Source organism: Adiantum capillus-veneris, unplaced genomic scaffold, assembly GCF_014529385.1.
Source record: "Adiantum capillus-veneris isolate H3 unplaced genomic scaffold, ASM1452938v2 Hic_scaffold_937, whole genome shotgun sequence".
In the NCBI taxonomy this organism is placed as follows: Eukaryota; Viridiplantae; Streptophyta; class Polypodiopsida; order Polypodiales; family Pteridaceae; genus Adiantum; species Adiantum capillus-veneris.
This window is the reverse complement of record NW_028221894.1, coordinates 41,900-53,401: the sequence shown is the minus strand read 5'-3', so window position 1 is coordinate 53,401 and position 11,502 is coordinate 41,900. Positions and strand designations below refer to the sequence as shown.

Here is an 11,502-nt window from a genome sequence, read left to right as displayed (position 1 = left end):
AGCAGTATAAATGAGTTTTGGGCGTGGTGATGTTAATGGCGTATTCATGAGGAATGTCTGATGAGTAGACTGCCTAAACACGTTGCCAGGTTTCCTTCTGGATGGATTTTATGTGATATGATTTGAATGTGATGTGAATGTTCAATGACTATCGTCTTTCTGCAAGTGCTGGATTTGTGTCGTCTAGTGTGTCGGTACTTAGAGTCGGTGTCTATTGAAACTTGTTTATGGCTTATGTCTGATTTGCAGGAATCGAGGGCGATTACAATTCTTTCAAGAGGGGGGTATGTCACAAAATGATGGCATGGCAGTAGGGAAACCCGGATTTTACGATGTTATGCTGACGTGACAGAGTGGTACGGAAATCCCGAGAATGAGAATTGCGTTGATATGCTGGCGTGGCATAGCTATACGGATTTCCACGTTTTCCGTTGGCTGCTTTTGGGCCAAGAAGCTTTTAAGTTTTAAGCTTTTCATGTACTTGCTTTTGAGTTTGAAGGCCAGGGTCTATAAATATGTACTTAGGGGTACTTTCTCAGATTTTGCAAGATAGCACTGAGCACAGAGGACCCTCGGATTTGTAACTTTGCTCAAGCATTAACATAAAAATAAATATTGAAAGGGATGCCACACTCTGGGGCCAATACCTTTGGGCATGGAACTACGCAGGGCCACGTCGACTCTAGTTGAACTGTGATAAAATTTTATGGAGTGTTTTAAGTGATTCTCTCGTGTGTCGTGCTAGATTTCTGACTTGGGATGTCCAAATCTGTAGCATCGATCTTCTCACTCTTTCTCTCTATATCCATTGGCTTCAGTATTAAGTGATAAATTTTATTTATCAGAGTATATTTTAGATTGTTATGCACTCCCGTTTGTGACAAACACAAGCCATTAAAAATAAAGCAGGCCCACTCTCTCACCCCCCAAAAATTGTGTAGAAGGCTAATGACATGGCAGTTGTATGGACGCCCACGATTTGCCCTGCTAACGTGGCAGGCCGTACGGATTTCCGCGATTTGTGCTAGGAGTTCTTGGCGCTAGCTTTTGGGGCAGGATGCTTTTAAATTTGACGCTTTTCATGTAAACTGCTTTTGGAAGACCCAAGCCTATAAATAAGTTTTTAGGGCCTCTCCCCTGCAAATTAGCTTGGGAGCACTACTGAGAGAAGAGGACCTTCAGACATTGTACTTTGTGAAGCTTAATAATATAGAAATACCGAGAAGGGGCGCCAGTCTCTAAGGCCAGTCTCTTGGGGCGAGGCACTCTGCCATGCCATGTTGTCCCTCTTTGAGTTTTGTTCATACTTTCAATTTTCTCACGTGTTACATTAGATCTTCGGCTTGGAGTGTCCAAGTCTATTACATAGGTTCCTTGGGTTCTTGGTTCCTTGATTCTTTCCTTGGGTTCACGAAGCGAAGCACATCCAGAGCTCTGATACCAATGTCAAGTACAACAAAAGATTTGAAGATTTTAGCTTAGATATAGTACTTCACACAAACACAAAGTTACCTTACTTCAATTCAGAGAATTGAACACAATAAAAAGGAAGGGGAGAGAGAGAGAGAGAGAGAGAGAGAGAGAGAGAGACACACAGACAACACCGCATGCATGTCAAGTCCCACCCACCCTCAAGGGCCCGCCCCATTGCTCTGTTGCCAGAGCAAGTACTTGCTTTGATTACTTGCACAACTGATGATACAACGGCTAAATGCTGAATACTGAATGTTGATGCTTTATGCGGATGAACTGCAAAATGCAAGGGCTGATCTCTGTTAGACTTACACGACTTTGCTGCTTCACAGGTCTAGGGCATGCATGTACGGTTAGTGTGCCTCCGGGCTGGCCACTGTTCATACTTTCAATTTTCTCACGTGTTACATTAGATCTTCGGCTTGGAGTGTCCAAGTCTATTACATAGGTTCCTTGGGTTCTTGGTTCCTTGATTCTTTCCTTGGGTTCACGAAGCCGAAGCACATCCAAAGCTTTGATACCAATGTCAAGTACAACAAAAGATTTGAAGATTTTAGCTTAGATATAGTACTTCACACAAACACAAAGTTACCTTACTTCAATTGAGAGAATTGAACACAATAAAAAGGAAGGGGAGAGAGAGAGAGAGAGAGACACACACAGACAACACCGCATGCATGTCAGGTCCCAACCACCCTCAAGGGCCCGCCCCATTGCTCTGTTGCCAGAGCAAGTACTTGCTTTGATTACTTGCACAACTGATGATACAACGGCTAAATGCTGAATATTGAATGTTGATGCTTTATGCGGATGAACTGCAAAATGCAAGGGCTGATCTCTGTTAGAATTACACGACTCTGCTGCTTCACAGGTCTAGGGCATGCATGTACGGTTAGTGCGCCCGGGCTGGCCACCCATAGCATATGCATCTAGACTGCATTGTCTGGCCGCCCACTTCTGAACCGGCGCCTCTCTCTTGTCCAGGCACCCTACTCACCTATATTTTTCCATGCTGGGTCATGGGGACATCTCATGCACTGCTCGACCTCCCCCTTGGGCACCTATATATGGGGCCAGGAGGGGGTGCCCACTTCTCAATCATAAATCACACACATTTGATTGTATAGACAGGGTCTTCCTGCTTTGGTAGTCATGGGGGCTGATCGCCCCCTCTTCGAGATCTAGCGTTTGTTGTGTCTACTCTCTCTCTCTCTCTCTCTCTCTCTCTCTCTCTCTCTCTCTCTCTCTCTCTCGCGCGCGCTGCCCACCCCCAGCTGTAGCAGTTCGCGGCACAGCCGCTGCTGCAGCCCCACCTGCCACCGCCGCCCTGCCGCCGCTGCCATTCGCTGCCGACTCCCCCTGTTGCGTCGCTCCCGCCATTGCCCCCGCCTGCTGTTGCCGCCTGCTGCTGAACTGCCCCCCCCCCCCAGCCTCCCCCTCACGCAGCCCCTCCTCTCTCCCGGTCACACAACCATCTCTCTCTCTCTCTCTCTCTCTCTCTCTCTCTCTCTCTCTCACACACACACACACACACACACACGGATACATACCCACACACACACTACACACATACACGCATACATACACGTACTCCCCTTCTCCCCTCTTCTTCACAATATGAAGAGAGGGTAGCTCCGAATACAACTATGTCTTCCCCCATCATCAAGACGCCGAAATCGACAATGAAGACAACCTTCATGCTCACGAACAAGAGGCTTGCACAATTGGAGAAGGACATGAAAGAATGGTGGATGGAGAGAGAGATATGGAGGGAGGAGAAAGCCACCTTCATCAAGCTATGGAACGAAGAAAGAGGACATGAGAGCGGAAATCCAAAACCTCAAAGAGGAGAAGGAGAGAAGGGCACGGGAGAACGAGAAGGAGAGGGAGAGATGGAGGAAAGAGCAAGAAGAGATGAAGGCACAAATCGACCTCCTTCATGCTTCCATCACATCCCTCACCCCCGAGGAAGGAGAGATTAAAGAGGAGGCTAAGGAAGCCCTCAAGGAGGAGATCACCAAAGCCCTCACCGCAAGCATTGAGGACAAATTAGAAGCCACCAAAGAAGGATGGGTCGAAGTGGTCAAAAAGAATATCAAGAAGGTAGCAAGAGAGGAAGCCCAAAAAGATGAGGTACTCATCGTACACACAACCATCGAGGAGGAGAAAATGCGACAAGCTCGCCGTCTCAATGTGCGAGTGACCGGCATCAAAGAAGAAGAAGGGTCCACACCCGAGAGCGATGGGAAAGCCTTATGCAAGAAAGTGGGATACAAGGAAGAAGAGATCCCTTTCTCCAAAGTTTGGAGAGCCGGCAAAGATCCAAAGAAGAGAGCTCTCATCCTCCAATTCGCCTCCGAGGAGTCTCGAACTTCTTTCCTCCGAAAGAGGGTCATCTTGAGAGGGCTAGAAGGCCCCCCGATTTATCTTGATGATGACCTCACAAAGATGCAACAAGATCACCGCCGCACGTGCATGCCTAGAGTCCACCAGGCCCGCAAAGAAGGGAAGAAGGCAGTATATCGAGATGGTAGGGTTATCATTGATGGCAAGGCCATCGCATAGGGACTCGCGGCCTGTGGGACACACGAGGAGATTCATGTCACGGTTTGGAATTGCAATGGAGACCTATGGACACACCCAGAGAGACTTGAGGAGGTGATGAGAGGTCGAGACATCATTCTACTTACAGAGACACACGAGAGCCCAGAGAGAGGGTTACCACAGATACATGGTTTCCAATGGGAGTCTCTACATCGGGGATGTATGCGCCAGCACACCACTCGCGGTTCAGGAGGAGTGGCTATACTTTTTAGACAGGGGCTTCACAACAGACTACAGATTGCTGCCCGGGACCCACAGGCCCGATACATGTGGATTCGCCTCGAGCTCTCACGAGACAGGATCGTCTACATTGCCCTTTGCTACTTTGCTCCCACAGGCTCCAGATTCGCCCCTATTGAGCAGGAGTCACCGTACGGATGCCTCACGGAGGAGATTATGGAGTACTCCACACTGGGTGAAGTCTTCCTTATGGGAGACTTCAATGCTCGTACGCGCAGTGAGCAGTGTGAGACATATGACCACGAGGACCCAGAGGCACTACACACTCTAGATGAGGAGGCTACTATGAGAGATACAGCAGACAGAGCTCCAGTCACAGCCTACGGACGACACCTACTTCGACTTGGCTCCCAGCACCGTCTCGTTATTTATAACGGGATGGACCAGTGGCCCACCTCAGGGGGCCTGACTTGTATGCCACATGGAGTTACAGAGGGAGGGGGGAGTACAGTCGACTATATTCTGGGACCCAGGGAGGCTACACACCTTATCACATCCTTCACCATTCCACCCATACCCATCGGAGCCGACCACACATACCTCTCTTTCTCCATCACCGGAGATACCCCCACATAGCTCCACAGCACACACTCCACACACCACCATCCATTTCACACATGAGCTAGCCTCTCTTTACTCAGCCGAGGTCGAGCATGGCCTATGCCTCCTCCACCCATCCACACCACTCTCAGTTCTCACATCACATATCTCTTCCGTTCTCCACACTTCAGCTATTAGCTCTTTTCCACACACCATTCACACAGGACGCACTCCCCCCCCGGGACTATGCCTCAGAACCGCTGGTATGATGATGAGTGCAGAGAGTTATACCGACGCCTCCGTGCACGGCGAGCCTTAGGAGAGATCACAGAGAGAGAGGCCAGACGAGATATGAAGACGCTGACACGCCAAAAGCGGCGAGCATTCGAAGAGGCACAGGAGCTTGAGCTATACCGCCTATTCATGAGCATAGATAGCGCGACGGCATGGCGCACCCTGCGCGAGCCACGTCCGACCACAGCTATTGAGGATCCACAGATATGGCATGATTATGCAGAGCGCCTCTATGAGGTGCCAGGGCAGCCTCCTATCCCACAGCCACATGAGCCACGCCCCACGTGCTCCTCCTTCTTTACAGCAGAGATGGTAGAGAGGGCCATACGCCGCATGCAGCACAGACGATCAGCTGACCACACTGGATTACAGAGTGAGCACATCATTTATGCGGCCTCCACTATAGCCCCGTTGATTGCACATGTCTTCAACCGGGCTATAGGGGAGGGCTTCCCAGAGGAGTGGACACAGCACACCATAGTGCCTATCCACAAATCTGGCGACACCCTGGACCCAGGGAACTACAGGACTATTATGATCGGCCACACGATGGCCAAGCTATATGGAGCAGTACTTGAGGCACAGCTTAGCTGCTACGCAGAGACCGAGGGTTTACGAGCTCCAGGCCAAGCAGGTTTCAGACGAGCTTTCTCCACCACTGACCACATCTTCGTTCTGCGCTGCCTCATTGATGGGGCAAAGGCGCGGAAGAAGAGGCTTTACTGCTGCTTTGTGGATTTCCGCAAAGCCTTTGACACAGTCCCACGCGAGAGACTCTTCCAGCGCCTTCACAGCATTGGGGTACCGACAGAGATGATTTGGGCCATATATACTCTCTACGAGAGGGTGACGGGTCGAGTTCGTTGCCCAGGCGGCTTTTCAGAGACCATTGCTAGCACCATTGGTGTTAAGCAAGGATGCCCACTCTCCCCGACACTCTTTGGGCTCTACATCGACGAGATCTCCGACTACATACTACGAGCAGGGGGAGAGGGGAGCGACTTGGCAGGTACTCCGGTCCACATCATGTTATATGCTGATGATATTGTGTTGATTTCAGAGTCACCCGAGGGCTTGCAACGCCATCTTGAGGCCTTGGACGAATTCAGCACACACAAGGGGTTGACTGTGAACCTTGGCAAAACCAAGGTCATGATCTTTCACACATCCAGTGCAGTGAGGAGCGCTGCCACCTTCACAGCAGCAGGAGGACAGGTTGATGTAGTCACCTCCTATGTCTATCTTGGCATCACATTCACCAGCCTACCAGGACCCTTCACTATGAGGCAGGCTGCTGCTGACAGGCTCACCCGAGGATATGCAGCTCTGACCATGCTAGAGCGGAGATGCCACCAGGCACACTTTCAGGAGCCCCGCACGAAGGGCTGGCTTTTTGACACCTTAGTCACCCCGGCCCTGATGTACTCGGCGGCAGTATGGGCACCAGGATTGACAGATGACCAGTGGACACAACTTGAGAGGCCACAGGTATGTATGATCTCACGCTTGCTCCGCAGCAAGAAGACAGTGCCACATGACATTATTAGAGCCGAGCTCGCCACACCACCTATGGTTGTAGAGGCATTATTCCAGACAGTCTGCTTCATCCAGAGGATGAGAGAGCTACCTCCTGACAGACTTACTCGTAGAGCATTTGAGGCAGCTATACAGCTATCAGAGAGTGGGCATGCGAGAGCTTGGTACTCACAGGTCAGAGCATGGTTTGAGGGACACGGTCTTGACATGGAGAGCCTACCACCATTCCAGTACGACCCCCACTCACCATCTGTTCACCTCTCTCGCAGTGAGAGAAACTTGGTATTGAGACAGGATCTGTGGCAGCTATACACTAGGAGAGTCTGGGAGTCACCTGGCTTGGGGACGAGGATGTCAGATTACAGAGACCAGTTTCTCACCATATTGTCTGGGGGGTTCATACAGAGACCACGCTATATGGACACATATATGCCACATAGCTCACGGGTGGCGATTGGTCAGCTGAGAGTGGCTTCACACAGGTTAGAGATTGAGATCGGGAGACATACTGGTGTTCCCAGGGAGGAGCGAGTCTGCAGAGCCTGCACAGAGGAGGTGGAGAGTGAGGAGCACTTTGTATGTAGATGCAGAGCATACACTGAGATCAGAGGCAGGTATGAGGCCTTATTCAGAGGACAGCCCACTCTCCGAGAGATCATGGACTCTCGAGATCAGAGACAGCTCGGACGTTTCTTACTAGAGATACAGAGCCATCGGGACACACTACTACAGCCACGCACAGCTACACAGACAGAGGGGAGACAGTCGCAGCTCACAGACTTCTTTCAGAGGATTGCCACCCCTACCTCACCAGATACTCAGAGAGGAGTGACACTCCCACAGGCGGAGGTGAACCGAGCTAGACGACGACCACGAGTCACAGGCTACAGGGGCGTGAGTTCCCACCACCGACAGATCGAGGAGATCCGAGCCCGGGAGCGCCGTGCCACTGAGGAGCGAGTAGCTCAGATTAGGGCCGACCCGACAGCTTTCATCCGGGTAGCCTTGGCACCAGCCCCGCCCATGTACCACATCTTACATCCCCCCATTTGTACAGGATGGAGCTAGAGAGCTTGATGCATTCTCATGATTGTACTACCTTGAGCATATAGACATGCATGTACCCCTAGAGATAGAGCCCCATCCCTCCTCAGATACTCCATTACCTACATTCAGTTCAGTTTTGTATCAGTTTTGGTTCATTTGTCTTTCCGATAGACGGATGACATACACGCCATGTACATTTGATTTGTCTCATAGGCGATTTCGGCCTGACATAGACGTTAAAAATCTTTTAAAAAGATATCTTTCTTTCTTTCTTTCTTTCTCTCTCTCTCTCTCTCTCTCTCTCTCTCTCTCTCTCTCATCTCTCTCTCTCTCTCTCTCTCTCTCTCTCTCTCTCTCTCTCTCTCTCTCGCTTCCGCGCTCGTGCACGCGCACATGGTATCAGAGCTCAAGCTCTTCATAGTTTGGGTGTATCACCTTTCCGCATCGGTTCTCTCTCCCAAGGGATCAAATCTGCCAGCGTTTTTACACCAAGACGGGCTTTTCATCGCCAAAATTGCCTCCTCCTACCTGCGTTTTTGGCCAGATCTGCGTTTTTGGCTGATTCACCATCATTTTTACAAGAGAGGGGGAGCGCTAGCCACACCCACCATGGATCTTGCCTACTACCCGCCTTGGCATCCAGTGCCTTGCCGGCCCTAATCCTCTTCATATCATCAGATTTCAGCCATATACACCTGCTGTTTTTTCTCTGTTTTCAGTCCACCAAGGCTTGTGACATTGATTCCCCATCCTCCCCAGACCCTCTGCACCACTCCGGACCATGTCGGGAGCGTACGAGCACGCTGAAAATCGCTGGACAGCAGCGTTTTCATTACCTCGCAGTTGCGTTTTTGGTGGACAGCAGCCTCTTGGCTTGCACCATCCGGTGGTGGCCCATGCGGTCTTTCAGTGACTACTGCAATACACGGTATCTTCGACATCAGCTTGATCATCTACGGGCGTACGATCCTTGGGAGATCCATTCATTCCAGCCATCGGCAGTTGCGCATTCCAGAGGGGGTAGTGACTTGTGGTTTGCTATGGACACACATATGCACTCATCAGAGGAGTTGACACAAGATATGGCCATGCTCATGGCATATGGGATTCCGACATTCCCAGAGAAGACACCACCATCTTGGGTGGACAGACACTTACCACTTGACCTCGACACGTCAGATCACTTGCTTACACAGGAGCATCTATATGGACTTAGGGAGAGGATCTTGGATCTCTTCTTGGACAAGTTCATTGCTTGGATCTACAAATTGAAGTGAGACTCCAGTGCTTTGGACTCTCTTGGAGAGTTTACCCGCAAGATGAGGGACCCAAAGCTTGGCTTGGATGGTAGTAGAGTTGCTCTTCTACACTCCTGATCATTTGGATTGCTACCTTTAGAGTTGCTTACACTCACCCTTGGTAACCTTAGAGCAGACTTATCCCCCGACCTAGGTAGTAGGCCACTTTCAGCTCATTCACATTGAGAGCAGACGCGATTATTCTGTTTTGGTTGACACCGGAGGATTGGAGGCAAGAGATACAAGCAAGACGGAGCAGACAGATTGGTCTGGCCTTTTGTCACGTGACACATCCAACCCTATGTGTCCGTGGACAAGCTACAGCATGACCAGGGTTCAGTTCAGTCAAGTCAGTCTAGAATAGGAAGTGATCTGACACTTTTGTTAGTCTGTTCGCAGACATGCATGTCCAGGCACTTAGATTAGATGCATATCCTTTGGTTGCTCACAGCATGATCATCAGATTACAATCAAAACCCATCAGGAGCATTTTTATAGTGCATAAACCTATTTTCCCTATTTTTGACATTTTTCACTTACTATTTTTATGTGACTTCTGTTGGGAACTAGGTAGGCTAAATTTACTAAGTTTGTATATATAGAAACCTAGCACTAGCACTTTCTGGCAGAAGAGGCAGCAGGAACTTCGGTTCAACAGGCACCTTCTCAGCAGGACCCCAGCAAGCCTAGCATTTTTGCAACACACCAGCAAGGGCCTAGCGTTTGCAACCACAGATCAGCCCTTGGCGTTTTTGCATTGCAGTAGCCTAGCGACCACAAGACACAGTAGATCAGCCCTAGCGATAGCAGATTCCCCAACGACAACAGATCAGCCCTAGCGTTAGCAGTTTCCTCAGCAAAGACAAATTTCAGCCCCTAGCGTTTTTGGTTTGCAGATCAACCTCAATGTTTTTGCAGACCTTCGCGACGGAATCAACCCTAGGCTTAGCATTTTCAGCTTTCAGCCCGTCTCGTCATCGTCCTCATCGTCGTCGACATCGTCGGTAAGTCCAAGCATTGTAGAAATTTGTGCAATCATAATTTGACCGCTCTCGCCATAGAAAGTGGGGCCTTCAGAGGAGGGTTTTTGACAACATTCTGGTGTCGTATTCTTCTCTCTATCTCTTAGTCTCAGCACCTTCATTCACAATGTTCATCCACTTTGTTTGTGTCCATTGCACTCTCTCACTAAAGGAACGGAAGGCTCTCCCTTCCGTAAGTAAAAGGAACCCTTGAGCACAGTTTGGAGCACTCATCTTGAGCAAAGTTCAACATTCACTTCCGCTGCACCTTACATTGGTATCAGAGCTTTGGCAGTGTTCTGTATCACTCAAGGAATGAACCACAGAAATTTTTTTTGCTTGTTGCGGTCACACGTAACCCAAGTCCTCTTGGGCATGTCAATTCCTAATCGTGTTTTTGAAGAGTGACAGGAAACCCAAGAAAGAAGTGCTCATCCAGCCTACCCTTGTGCCTCTTTTCACTCACTAAGAGCGGACCGTGCACTTAGCGGCCGGCCAATCAACATGAGGTGGGAAAAAGCAACCTGGGTGTGAGCGCAAGGCCGCCAAGGGGTGCGCCCGTGGAAAAGAGCAGAACTCGGGTGAAGAGAAGATCCTTCTCTAACACAGATTGCAAGCTAACGAAGAACCTCAAGAACCTTAAGACTCCAGAACCTCAAGACCCTCAAGAACCCAAGACCCACAAGAACCCAAGTTCCTCGTGAACTTAAGCACCAAAGATCACAGTGTATTGTCATCACGCGAAGCGGAATGGATACTTCGCATGGAGGTGATGGGCATGATAGTAGCGAAGAAGAATCTCACCACCAAGGAGGTTTTTCTGACCCTCCTCCTTCCCCATCTACGCCACGGGTTGTACCAAATCCTATGGAGGTTTTGGTCAAGTCGATGATGGACATGATGGCACAACAACAAGAAGCGAATCGCGTTGCGATGGCACAACTAGAAGGGAATCGCATTGCCATGGAGCACGAACGCCAAACCAGACAGGAAACCTTCGACCGCGAAGCGCGACGAGCGGTCAAGGAAGAAAAGAAAGAAAAGCACAAAGAAAGGAGGCAGCCGAAGAAAGACGAGCGGCCTTGGAGGCCGATCGTGAGGCACAGAGAGAACTATGCATGCAAGAATTGGTTCAACAGGTTCTCGCCTCGAAGTCCAAGCCGGCCAAAGATATTGGTAGTTCATCCAGTGGCGCAAGCCGAGATTCGGACTCCAACAAACCCGTTACAAAGAATATCCATTTCAGTAAGTATGATGGTAAGATGGATGCTACGATTATTCATTCTTGGTTGCATCAATTTAATGCTTATTTTGCGACAGCTAAGAAGACAGGAAATAGCAAGGTTTTGACGGCAGCTATGTACCTTGTCGGTGATGCCATCAATTGGTACCACGCATGGCAAGAGGCACAGTTGGCTGCGCACCTAGAGGAAGCCGAGGATGGCGCG

The 11,502-nt window shown here is 49.8% G+C and overlaps 1 long non-coding RNA gene across 1 annotated transcript in view; it reads right to left on the bottom strand.

Moving 5' to 3' along the window:
- Nucleotides 1–1,647: 1,647 nt before the first annotated feature.
- LOC147416475 (uncharacterized) overlaps nucleotides 1,648–11,502 on the bottom strand; it is a 32,752-nt gene continuing 22,897 nt past the window's right edge. Inside the window, exon 2 of the long non-coding RNA XR_015187509.1 lies at nucleotides 1,648–1,985. This is a non-coding gene — a long non-coding RNA (uncharacterized LOC147416475). The remainder of the gene's footprint in view (nucleotides 1,986–11,502) is intronic.